We start from the raw sequence: 10,616 nt of genomic DNA, 5'->3' as shown, positions 1-10,616 counted from the left end.
TTAAAGTGAATTATTTTGCAAACAAGTTAAATCTGTGTGCATTTGGATACATAATGTGGTTCCTGCCTGGTAATGAAGAGGCCCTGCCCGGTGCTTAGCAGCAGCGTGTATGGGTGAAGGCGCAGGGCCTCGTTCTGAGGCCTTGCTGTTACAGTAAAGGCAGTGATTGCCTGAAGAAGTGAAGTATTGTGTGGGGAGTTTGTGATCCACAAGTGACCATGAACAAGCATGCACGGGGGGGGGGGGGGGGGGGGGGGGTGAGGACAAATGGAGCCGGGGGGGATGCCGTTGTGTCCTACCAATGAGGCACTCTGCCCGGTGACCTGTGCTAGGCCTTGATCCAGATCTGGAGCTAGGGTGGTAATACAAGGTGCCGCATGGGTTCCTGCCACCAAACGGTCTGTTTTGTACCATACACACTTGATCATATTTGTGAGATTCACAAATTTTGCTGAAGTGAGTTCCCTGGTCTCTGAGTAGGATGTGATGGGGCAGAGGTGGACTGCCAGACATCACAGCAAGAAGAGAGGGTGTTTCAAGCATGAGAAGTGCTGAGTAGCCCCGCTGGCTGAATTCTTCCACTTGTGCACTAAGCAAAGTCTCTTATTTGGTGGTATTTTTGTTTTGTTTTTTGAACAGCCACTATAGAATTTAAGAAGCATCACCTGAGATTCTGTTGATTGTCACTGTGAGCTTTACAAACTTCTGAAATATCTTCCATTTGCAATCCAGCAGGGACCTGTTAAACACATCACCCAGCTGTGGTGTGTGCTCATTCAGGGCCTCTAATAGTTTTATTTCATTAGCAAGAGTTCACTGGGGAGGATGTGCATGTACATCATTGCTGGAAGTTCACACTGCCTAAGTGTGTTCATTTAATGGACTTATTTTCTTAACAAGACTAATAACCAATGTGATTTAATGTTTCTTCTGGGGCTCGCACTCACTTTATTCCCTAGCAGAAGGAGGCAGGTCAAGAGCTCTCCTGCATTAGCAAAAAATGTTCCACCTTCCTTATTATCCACAGTTCTCTGCAAAGATTCTTTTAAACTTGCAAAGAAAATGTTATCTTTGATTTACATTTTTCTCCCTCTTTTTTTGCTTTTTCAGTGACAAAACACTCAGTCCTGCTTCAAAAGACTGGCCAGCTTCTCTTGTCGTTTCAGGGGTCCTTGTCCAATTCTAATGTGACTAAATCCACTGCCTCCCCTACACTTCAGTATTGGAAAGAAACTGTGTTTTTGTCTTGTGCTAGCAATAAATCAGTGGGTTTTTATTTATTTTTTCATGTTTCTCTCAGGTCACTGCTCAGTAAACAGCATCTTTTGCTTGGCTCTTCATGCCAGGAACTCTGTGCTGCCAGATAGGTTCCTCCGGTGATAACTGGCCACCTTTTTGTGCAGAGTAGGATCATAGATGTGTCCTTGTTCTGTGGGTGCATGCAGAGAGAAACTGCCAGGATCCGTGCCACCTACATCATGAGGCAGGAGGCTGGAAACATGCTGCCAAGCAGCCTGGTGGTTTGAGGCCCTCAAGTAATGACTCTGCTTCTTCCCCTGGCTACTGCAGCTGACCCTCAAAACTTTCTTTTTCCCTCTTGTGTGGAGCATGACAGGAGGGCTCTGAAATCTGTGTTTTTTCTGCTCTTAGTGCAGTGCAGAACTAACTAGTGCAGAAAGTATCCCACTCCCTCCCAGCTCTGGAGTGCACTGTACTGTACCAGCAATTCTGATGAGTCCAGGAGAATGCATGGTGGGATCTTCACTAGAGCCCAGGGTTTGTTGATCCCCTGCAGATTTAGGGTGGAGTGCAGTGTAAGGCTGGTTTGCTCTGAAGACCTTCTCCTGTGTGAATGGCTGCCTGTGTGCCAGTAGGAGATGGGTCAGTAGTGGGTTTGAGGAGATGCAAATGTGAATGTTTGCTTGGATTTGTCAAGGAGACACTGGGAACACAGCTTTGAGAGATGTTTGAATGAGATGGGGAGTGTTGAGGGTGGGATGGGTAGCAGACTGCACTGTCTAGGGGAGAAGCTGCGTCTGGTATGATGTGGAAGGAGAACAAATCTGACCTGGCTAGGGGTTTGGGGAGATGGGACAATAGGAAGAGCTCTGCCTCCTCCCTCCACCTCTCCCACTGGGAGCTCTGCTGTCCCCTGGCTTGGGTCCCCTGTGGTTCGTGTCCGGGACACTGCCAGCTTCTCCATCTAGCCTCCATGGCACAGGCAGGCTGCTTGGGCTACTCTGCGCTAAGCCTATGTGTGGCTGTGCAGGCAGGCTGCAGTTCCTGCTCGCTGCAGAGAAGTGCAGGCAGATGGCAGCACACCCCTCCGAGTGGCACTGTCCCCAGGAGCTGGGCCCTGCCCTCAGGCTGGCATCCTCTGCCTTGCAACTCCCCTGGCAGCATCCTGACAGCAGCACTTCCCCAGGTGACCCTTAGCAGGGGGCCAGACCAAGAGGATGGTCTCTGCAGCTCAGAGCAAGGATTGGAGACATGTGGATGTCCCTGTCAGGTCCCATGTCCACAGTGAGTGATCCTACCAGCATCTGGCAGTTGTCACTTGAAATGGGTTGCAAATGCGCTGGTGGGAAAACGACTTCTTGTAGGAGGAGCCCCCCAGAAGAAGAGCAGCAGGAAGAAGAGGGATGGCTGGAAGGCTGTGCCGCTGTATGTGACAGCCCTGCCCAGAGCTGGGGCTGAGAGCTGCAGTGCCACCCCTTCCCCAGCCTCTGCAGGTTGATGTGCTCATGACCTACCTGGCTGGAGAGTAACAGTGTGAGTAAAGAGTGGCCTGTCCTGGGGGGCGGGACCAAGCAGCTCAGTGTTCTTCTAGCAGGCTGAAGTCAATCAGTCTGACTGTTGGATCGCTCCTGGATTATACTGGGGAGGAGATGAATGCAAAGGCAAGGAAACCCCATCCATCTCACTGATTGAGTGCTGTGCTGGTGTGAGGTGTGCAGTCTTCCACAACACGGGGCACGTCCTGTTAGCCTGTGGGGGCAGTGACACTGACCTGTGTCTTTCTGTCAGTCAAATGTCCCCTTTGCTGGGTAGCAACCCCCCTCCCTGGGGTACTGCATGAGAGTCTCCTGGTGCAGGCAGCGCTCTTCCCCTGAGCCTGTATTTTGCATGGCAGTTCCCCCCATAGTTGATGTGCACTAGCATATAGGTAATGAGGGCTTCAGGAAATAATATTTCTCCCGATGTCCCTGCAAGCAAGGAGAGCTAATGTGGAGGACAACAGGAGGAGGTTTTAGTTAAGGTGACCTTTTGTGGAACAGTTCTGCTTTCCTTCTTATACTGCTTGGACAACATCTGCAAGGCTTTGTTCTCCCTTGCAGCAGAGACAGGGCCTGAAGATGCACACCAACAGGGACTCCACTGTCATGACACTGATCAAAGTCAGCTCTAATATTTTAGCAGAGCACAGGCCACTGTGTGAGTTGGATGCTGTGCTCAGTCTGGTCCCCTCCCCAAAGGACAGCATAGCTTGTGAACAATGCCAGTTCTCCAAGTCTTTTCAATGAAGTGAAGCAAGTGTCTTACTCCTGCCTTGGAAGGAAAGATGCTAAAACATGAAAAGTAAATTTGTTCTTTTATCAGTCTGAATGCTAGTGCCAGGCAAAGCCGCATCCAGCACACTGAAGCTTGGTAGCGCTGGGAAAGTGACAGTAGCCCCCTATGTATCGATAGGGCTGAAGTCCTGCAGAAGTACTCAGCAGGAGGGAGTGTGGTGGGGACGGCTCTCCCTAACAAGCCAGAAGTAGATCTGATGAGCTGTCATGGACTGCTGTGTGTGCTGTTGGGTGGATGCAGCGTCTGTGTTCACAGCGACACCTGGAAAGCATTTTGGAATAGTCCAAGCACTAAAACTAGTATTTCTAGTCTGTAGCCGGCCAAGAATTAGGCTTGAATTTCAGCTGGGGAAACTGCAAAGGTGAAGTGATCTCAAGATTGTGCAGTGAGAGTGTGACAGAGCCAGGAAGAGTCCCTAGGATTTTTCAAATATGTTCTGCATTGAGCTATCCCTCTTTGCAGAGAAGGTGGCAGGAAGCACGGAGAGTTGTCTGCTGTCAGTGATTTTGGATGAGATGATATGAAGGTTCTTTCTCCCTCTTAGGTCTGGGAAACAGGGCCTAGGCCATATGTGCTATGCTGGGAGCAGATTCAGAACATGCAGAAGTGCTCCTGGGTATCCAGGGGGAGCATGCTGCACTGTCACCAAGAGATGTGCTTCCCTCCAGCCGCCGAGTCTTGTTGGATCAGTGCAGTGTCGGCTCCTCTAGCACTGCAGTGTAGTGGTGTGGCTTCCTGGGAGCACACGGTGTGCAGGGGTTCAACAGTAGCTGCAGCATCTGGCCTGAAGGAAAGTAACTGGGGTCAGACTAATCCACTGTAGTTTATGAGGCAGGAGAGCAGCCTCAGTCTTTGCCCAAATTGCTTTGACCTCAGAGTGTGGGCCTGTCCTGGTCCCTTCCCTGGACAGGCCCCAGTGACCCCCAGCTTGTTTCTTCTCTTTCCATGTTCCCTCTCCCAGATTTTTCTCTCTGGGCAGATTTCTTCTTCCAGGCAAGTGGATAGCAAGAGACAAGCTGCTTGCAGGAAGGTCAAGCTCGAGGCAGTGCATCTCCTTAGTGGTGGTGGCAGAGCACAACCACTCAGTGAACATATATGCCTGTGATTTTCCCCTGTGGCCTGCTGTGGATCAGTGTTGCTCCTTGGAGTACTGCTCTCCACTCCTGTGGGATGGGGAGGAGAGAATCCTGATAGTCCCAGATTTCTTGAGCCAGACCTGTTGAGCTTTGCTTTTGAAGACCTGCTAGAAGTCTCACACCCTAGCTGCTGCTGGACACCATGGCCAAAGGAGGTGTAATCTCCTTTCATCTGACATGGACCCAATGTCTCTTTCAGTGGGAAGAAAACTGGCTATGTTTTAGGGCTTTTTCCTCTGGTATCTGACCCGTGCATTTTGCTCAGGTTACAGATATCTCTGGACTTTGCCATCCTAGACCAGGGCTGTACGTATGCAGAACGTGTTATGCAGCTGCCTGGGTCTGAGGGGCCGACGGCTCAGGAGAGGACTTTGGCACCATATGCAAGACATATCAGGCTCTAATTACAGTCTTGCTGGATCTCTAGACCTCAACACCAGCCACACAGTCCTAAACTGAAGCAACCAGGCAGAGATGAAAATGCTGTTGACCATCTTCATGCTGGCAAATCTGCTATGCCTGGTACAGCTTCTCCCCTTAATAAGATTCAAGGTTCTCAGTGTTCTTCTGATGAACCTGGAAGAGGCAGTTGAGGCAGGTTTGTGCATGGTTTTATTTTGTGTGTCCCACGGAGAGAGTCTTGGCCTTGGCCAGCCATGGGCAGCCTGCTGTGGATGGTGCTGGCAGCCTGCCGTCCCCCCAGGCTGGCTGCTTGCAGGCAACTCAGGGGGACCAGGGGCAGACATTTCATTTCCTGTCTGAGCTCCACCATGGTCTGCTACGATGTGTCTTTTGGTCTGTGGCTGCTGGGCTGAGGTGCCTTATCTGGACATGGCAGAGCAGCTGCAGGATCTGGTGACTTGGTGGGGCCAAGGGGATACTGAGCCCTTCTTCGGGTTGGAAAGCTGATGGCTTGGCTGACAGCCTCATGTCTCTGTGCACAGTCATAGCCATGTTCTCCAGGAACTGCCAGAGGGTCAGGTGCTCTTTGTTGCCAGAGGAAGGGAGAAAAGCCTCTGCACATCCTGGTTTCATGGCAGCTAAGACAGTGGTAAAAGACATTTGTTCCATGTCTCTAAGAAGCTCTGATTAACTTTAGAATAGAGCAGTCCTTCCTGGTCAAATGTCTCATAGGTCTTTTTGCCTGTAAAGTTCTGATCTCTCCTGCAATTGCTGAAGGCGATTCACAAGCCAGGCGGGGAGCTATTTGCTGTGGCTTTGCACATGCTGCGCGGTCAGGTCCCGCAAGGGGATCCTGTGCTTGGGGCTTGGCAGAGAAGCAAAGAGGGGCAATAATTTCCATCTGTCGTGGTTTTAGGTTACAGATGGCTTCATAGTGCAAATGAGTTTTGCTGCTGGGCATTGTGCTGGCCCTGCACTTCCCTTTACAGATCCCCAGCCCTTTGCGTGAGAAGTGGAGGGGAAAAACGGCTGTTTGCCCTTTAGAGATGAGGCAGACTAAGGCACGAAATGGGGTGAGAACTGAACAGAGCAGCAGAGTAGTACTGTTTTTCCTGACTCCAATGCAGTTGCTGATAGCGCTGAGGTATGCAGCATGGCGAGGGCACCCAAGTGCACTCACCATGCTCAGCACCATGGTGGCATTCAGCGTGCAGACGAGAGTGGCTTGTGGCTGAGGGCCGAGGCTGGGTGGTCAAGCCCTCAGTTCTGTCTCACTACTCGATCCAGGCAGGCTTCTGCCTTGAGGCACCTCACCAAGGATATGGTGAGGCCCTGGCTCTTTGGCACCATGCCAGTCACAGGCGGGGAATTCTGGGCCCTGGCTGCATGTTGTGTTGACATCCATGCTTGCCTGTGTGTTTCAGTGGGGGCAACACCAAGTATCCCCTTCCCACATGTAGCAGCCCCAGGTGCGGAGGAGCTGAGGAGCAGCTAATTGCAGTGCTCCGTAAAAAGAAAGAAAGAAAATAAAAGTGACTTCTGTAAAGAACATAATCTCCTGTGAAAGAAATTGCTGTACTGTTCCACCCACACCATGAACAAATGGCCTTCGTTCACTGACTAATCCCCTTCTTTCCAGTAACCACTGAAGAGGACTGTCTGAGCCTGCTGCTGGGGGCAGCCCCCTGGCAATTCCACTGCTGGGTAGACCAAGGGCTGTCTTGCCCATCTGATCCCCGTGCCAGGCTACCAGGGCACAACAGCCATCCTAAAGGAGCCAAGGGAGACTTCAAGGGGCCTCAAGGTTTGGAGGATTTTAGCTCTTGGTAACTGCAGTTCTTAACTGCGTCCAGGACCCGACGTGTCAGCTGGTCATGCATGGGCCCAGTGCCACTCGCACAGCCCCACTGATGCTTCCTCTTCTGTCTGCCCCCCACTGAGCCAGCATGTCCTCGCAGTCCAGTGAGCTGCAGCTACAGAGCCCTCCCAAGTCCTCTGCAGAGGGAAGGGTGTCACTCTCCGTGCACTCGCCCTGCAGTGACAGGCTTCTGAGGGTCTGTGTGCAGTGAAGGGGCGTTGTTCTGTGACGGTGGAGAGGTACCTGTCTCAGGTACCGTGTTCAGCAGTGGCTGACTTATCTGAGAAACTGGAAAGGTGTGGAGGAGACTTGGAGGATGGGACAGCTTCTGTAGAAGGAGAGGCTAAACAGAACTGCAAGGAAGTGTCTGATGACCTTTAAAGCTTTTGTCCAGCCAGCACACAATTTTTACATGTGGAACAGTTTGTCCCAAGGTGTTGTAAAGACTAGAACTATGAAAAGAGATTTAAAAGAGAATTTGGCAAATACAGTGATTTATCTGCAACCTTTGGCTCAGGAAACCCACACAATCTGGCTGGCTGTCCAGAAAGAATATAACAAGCAGCTAATTCCCATGCTGTGGGCCCTGGTGGAGAGGTGTCTCTGGCATCTGCAGGCTGAAGATCAGTAATGTGTCCTCATCCATCACTACTAGCTGTGCTTGTGGGAGCTGATGGAAAAGAAGGGCTGGTTCTTGAAGCTAGCTTGTCACTTAACATACACTGTGGACTAAGCAGCCTCTTCTAGATGTGTCAGTCCCACACTACTTTCTATCTTTCCTGTTTGCATCTCCTGCTTCTTAATCATCTCTCGATATCCTTCACCACAGCCTGCTTCTCCTGTGTAAAGCATCTGGAAATGTGGTGTTGAGGTCAGGAACTGACTCTTGGTGAAAGGACTTATGCCCAAAATGTGGGACCCAGCACTGACTTGCTGGAGTAAGGGTAATAGATGGTTTCCCATTTGGAAAGATGGAGCTGCTTGCTTGAGCTTCAGAAAGCATCAGACAGCTGCCCTGTCCCTGTGAACATGTGTTCAGGAGGCAGCTCACACTGCCCATGCTCCTGGCCCTAGGCCCTGCAGCAATCATAGCAATGGTGGGAAGGGGACAGAGATGTGTTCTTTTTTCTGCCCTTTGCTGCTTGGCAAGCTCAGCAGCCCAGCCTTGAGTAACTTGGGCTGAGCTTCAGCTCTCCACCTTGCTCCGTGGCAGTACATTCATCACAGGCACATGGGCCCAGGTAGCTTGCACAGCAAAGGGACAGCCCCCAGCAGGCAGCCTGGAGCTCCTTGCCTCAGTAGATCCATTTCTGTGGCTTGAGAGTGAGCACTCAATGTGGACAGTCCTGAGGCCCAACCGTACACCGTATGTGGTGGTGTGCACGGTGTTTGAAAGCATGTGGCAGATGACAGATAAGAGTTAGTGTTGCTCTGCTCATTGCAACACAATTTGTCTGCCTTGTACCAAATGAAGCACTAAGTTGCAAGGACCTGCTTCTTGATGAGGACACAGTGTACCAGAGAATAAGGTGCGTGGCTTGATAATGATATGATGATAGAGTTTTGGCTCATACAAGCAGTAACAAGAGACAGGAGCAGGATTCAAGGAGCCAAATGTTACGTGAGAGAACTGGAGAGAGAGAAAGATGTGAGAAGAAGATAGGGAAGATTAGATATAGGCTATGGCAGGATAGTTGCCTAGGATAGGTAAGATCTAGTGATCTATCCATCCTTGGGAGAGGATGGGTGGGCTGAAGATGGCCATTTCCTCTGCTCTCTGCCAGGTAGAGGGACCCTGCCTTTGGCTAATCTGTCACCCTTGCTGGAAGGTGACAGTGTTTGTTTGCCTCTCTTATCTGAAGTCTACTCTCCATCAGCAGGAAGGGATCAGTTCCCACCCATGCCAAACTGTTTTCATTTTTGCACTGTTTTTTTTTTTTTTTTTTTCCTTAATAGGATAAAGCATTTTGACATGCAGCCACCGATTCTGTGAGCAGGCTACTGAAGAGAATGGCATACGCAGGGAGAAGCAGGCTAACAATACCGGGAGCTGCACTCTCCATTACTGGGGATGCTGCATGCAAATGCATAATATGCATATTTTACTGAGACATTAATATTAATGATCAACCTAGCCTAACCCCTTGTAAAAATAATTAGCAACAAAACTGCTCCCGCAGCCGCATAGAGGTCTCATTCTCCAAAGGCAGCAGTGGGGCTTTCTTCCTGCTTCTGTCTTGACACTCTAGCACTGATTCCTAGCTCCTCCCCTAAGAAGAGGAATCAGAAAGAGCAAAGCAATCTTTAAAAGCTTCTTCCTGCTCTCCAGGTCCATATGGAAAAGCTTGTCCCATACTTCTGAAGATCAGCACAGCCTCAGGACTCCTTGGCCTGCCTTTCCTCCCTGAAATGGGGTAGCTACTCACATAAATGCCTTTGTGGCTGTCTAGGATTTCCCCCCCACACAACCCATCTTGGTCCAACTCATCCTGATATCTCTTTTCCACCCTGCCATGTGGCAGCTGTATGTATTCTTGTAGTCACTGCTGAAATTGTCTTGGCTGGCACTATGCAGGGCATGAATCAATGCAGTGGCACTGCGAATGGATTGACTTCTCATGTACAAACCTCCATTCCCATGTTCAGCTCCATTCAGGCCCTCAACTCATGGGTTGTTGCCATGAATCCATCCCAAAGGAGCTGGCTGCAAGGAAGTGGAGCCCAAGTCTGTCTCCAGGAGCTGGTGGCTGTGCCATGCTGTTTTGGGAATCGCTTCAAATTGTGGCCGTTTCTGGAGGCAAAAGCTACTGAAAACTTTTCTGAGAACATCTCTAGGGAGTCTGGTCCACAAAATGACCACAGCCTGCTGGGCCAACTTCCCTACTTCATCCTTTGCCTACCAAGCAGTACCCTCGTGTTTTGTGAAAATTCTTCCAGTTCTGTTTTTTGTGGGTGCTACCTGGCAACTCCCCCATCCGCAATGCCGTGGGCTCCTGGCAGCCTGGAAGATTTAGGCTGTGACACTGTCAAAGTTTAGGAGAGATGGGCAGTGTGGAAGAAGATGAGTTTGAGGGAAACTGCAGGGAAGGACAATGCACCAACTTCTTTTTTTTTGTTTGGCCCTCCTGCTTTCACCTTCCATGTCCTTTGCTCTCTGCATATCACTGAGAGGCAGATGCAGCTTGGTATCTTTCTTCAGAAACTCTCAAATTTCATAAACTTGAGCAAGCCTTCTAGTTTTGGGGTTGGGGGTGCAGGAAATGCCTTGTTTAATGACTGCGCTTAAGCAATCTCTCCTCTCAGAAAATGAGAGGCTGGATGAAGAGTATCAACCCATAATGCAGCCTTCCTTTCTTCTGCTAATGCTTGCTCACTATCGAGGAGGGAAGCATAGGCTCTCAGTTCCTGCCAATGAAGTGATGTGCTAGCATTAAAGCTCCAAAGCAGGAAAATTCTTAAGAATGTCTTTGAAATGCTTTCCAGAACCTGGAGTGAAGACTCACAGCTGCAGTACAAGGCTGAGCCTGGCCAGATGGCTTGGAGGAGATCTCCCTCCCTCAGCTCTGATCCAGCAGCTGAGACAGCCTGGATGGCTCCTCTCCAGGCCCTTTGTGGCCATGACCAAAAGCCAGCCCATTCCCCAAGGC

This window comes from Dromaius novaehollandiae, chromosome 16, assembly GCF_036370855.1.
Source record: "Dromaius novaehollandiae isolate bDroNov1 chromosome 16, bDroNov1.hap1, whole genome shotgun sequence".
NCBI classification, from domain to species: domain Eukaryota; kingdom Metazoa; phylum Chordata; class Aves; order Casuariiformes; family Dromaiidae; genus Dromaius; species Dromaius novaehollandiae.
Note: the sequence above shows the minus strand (reverse complement) of the source record.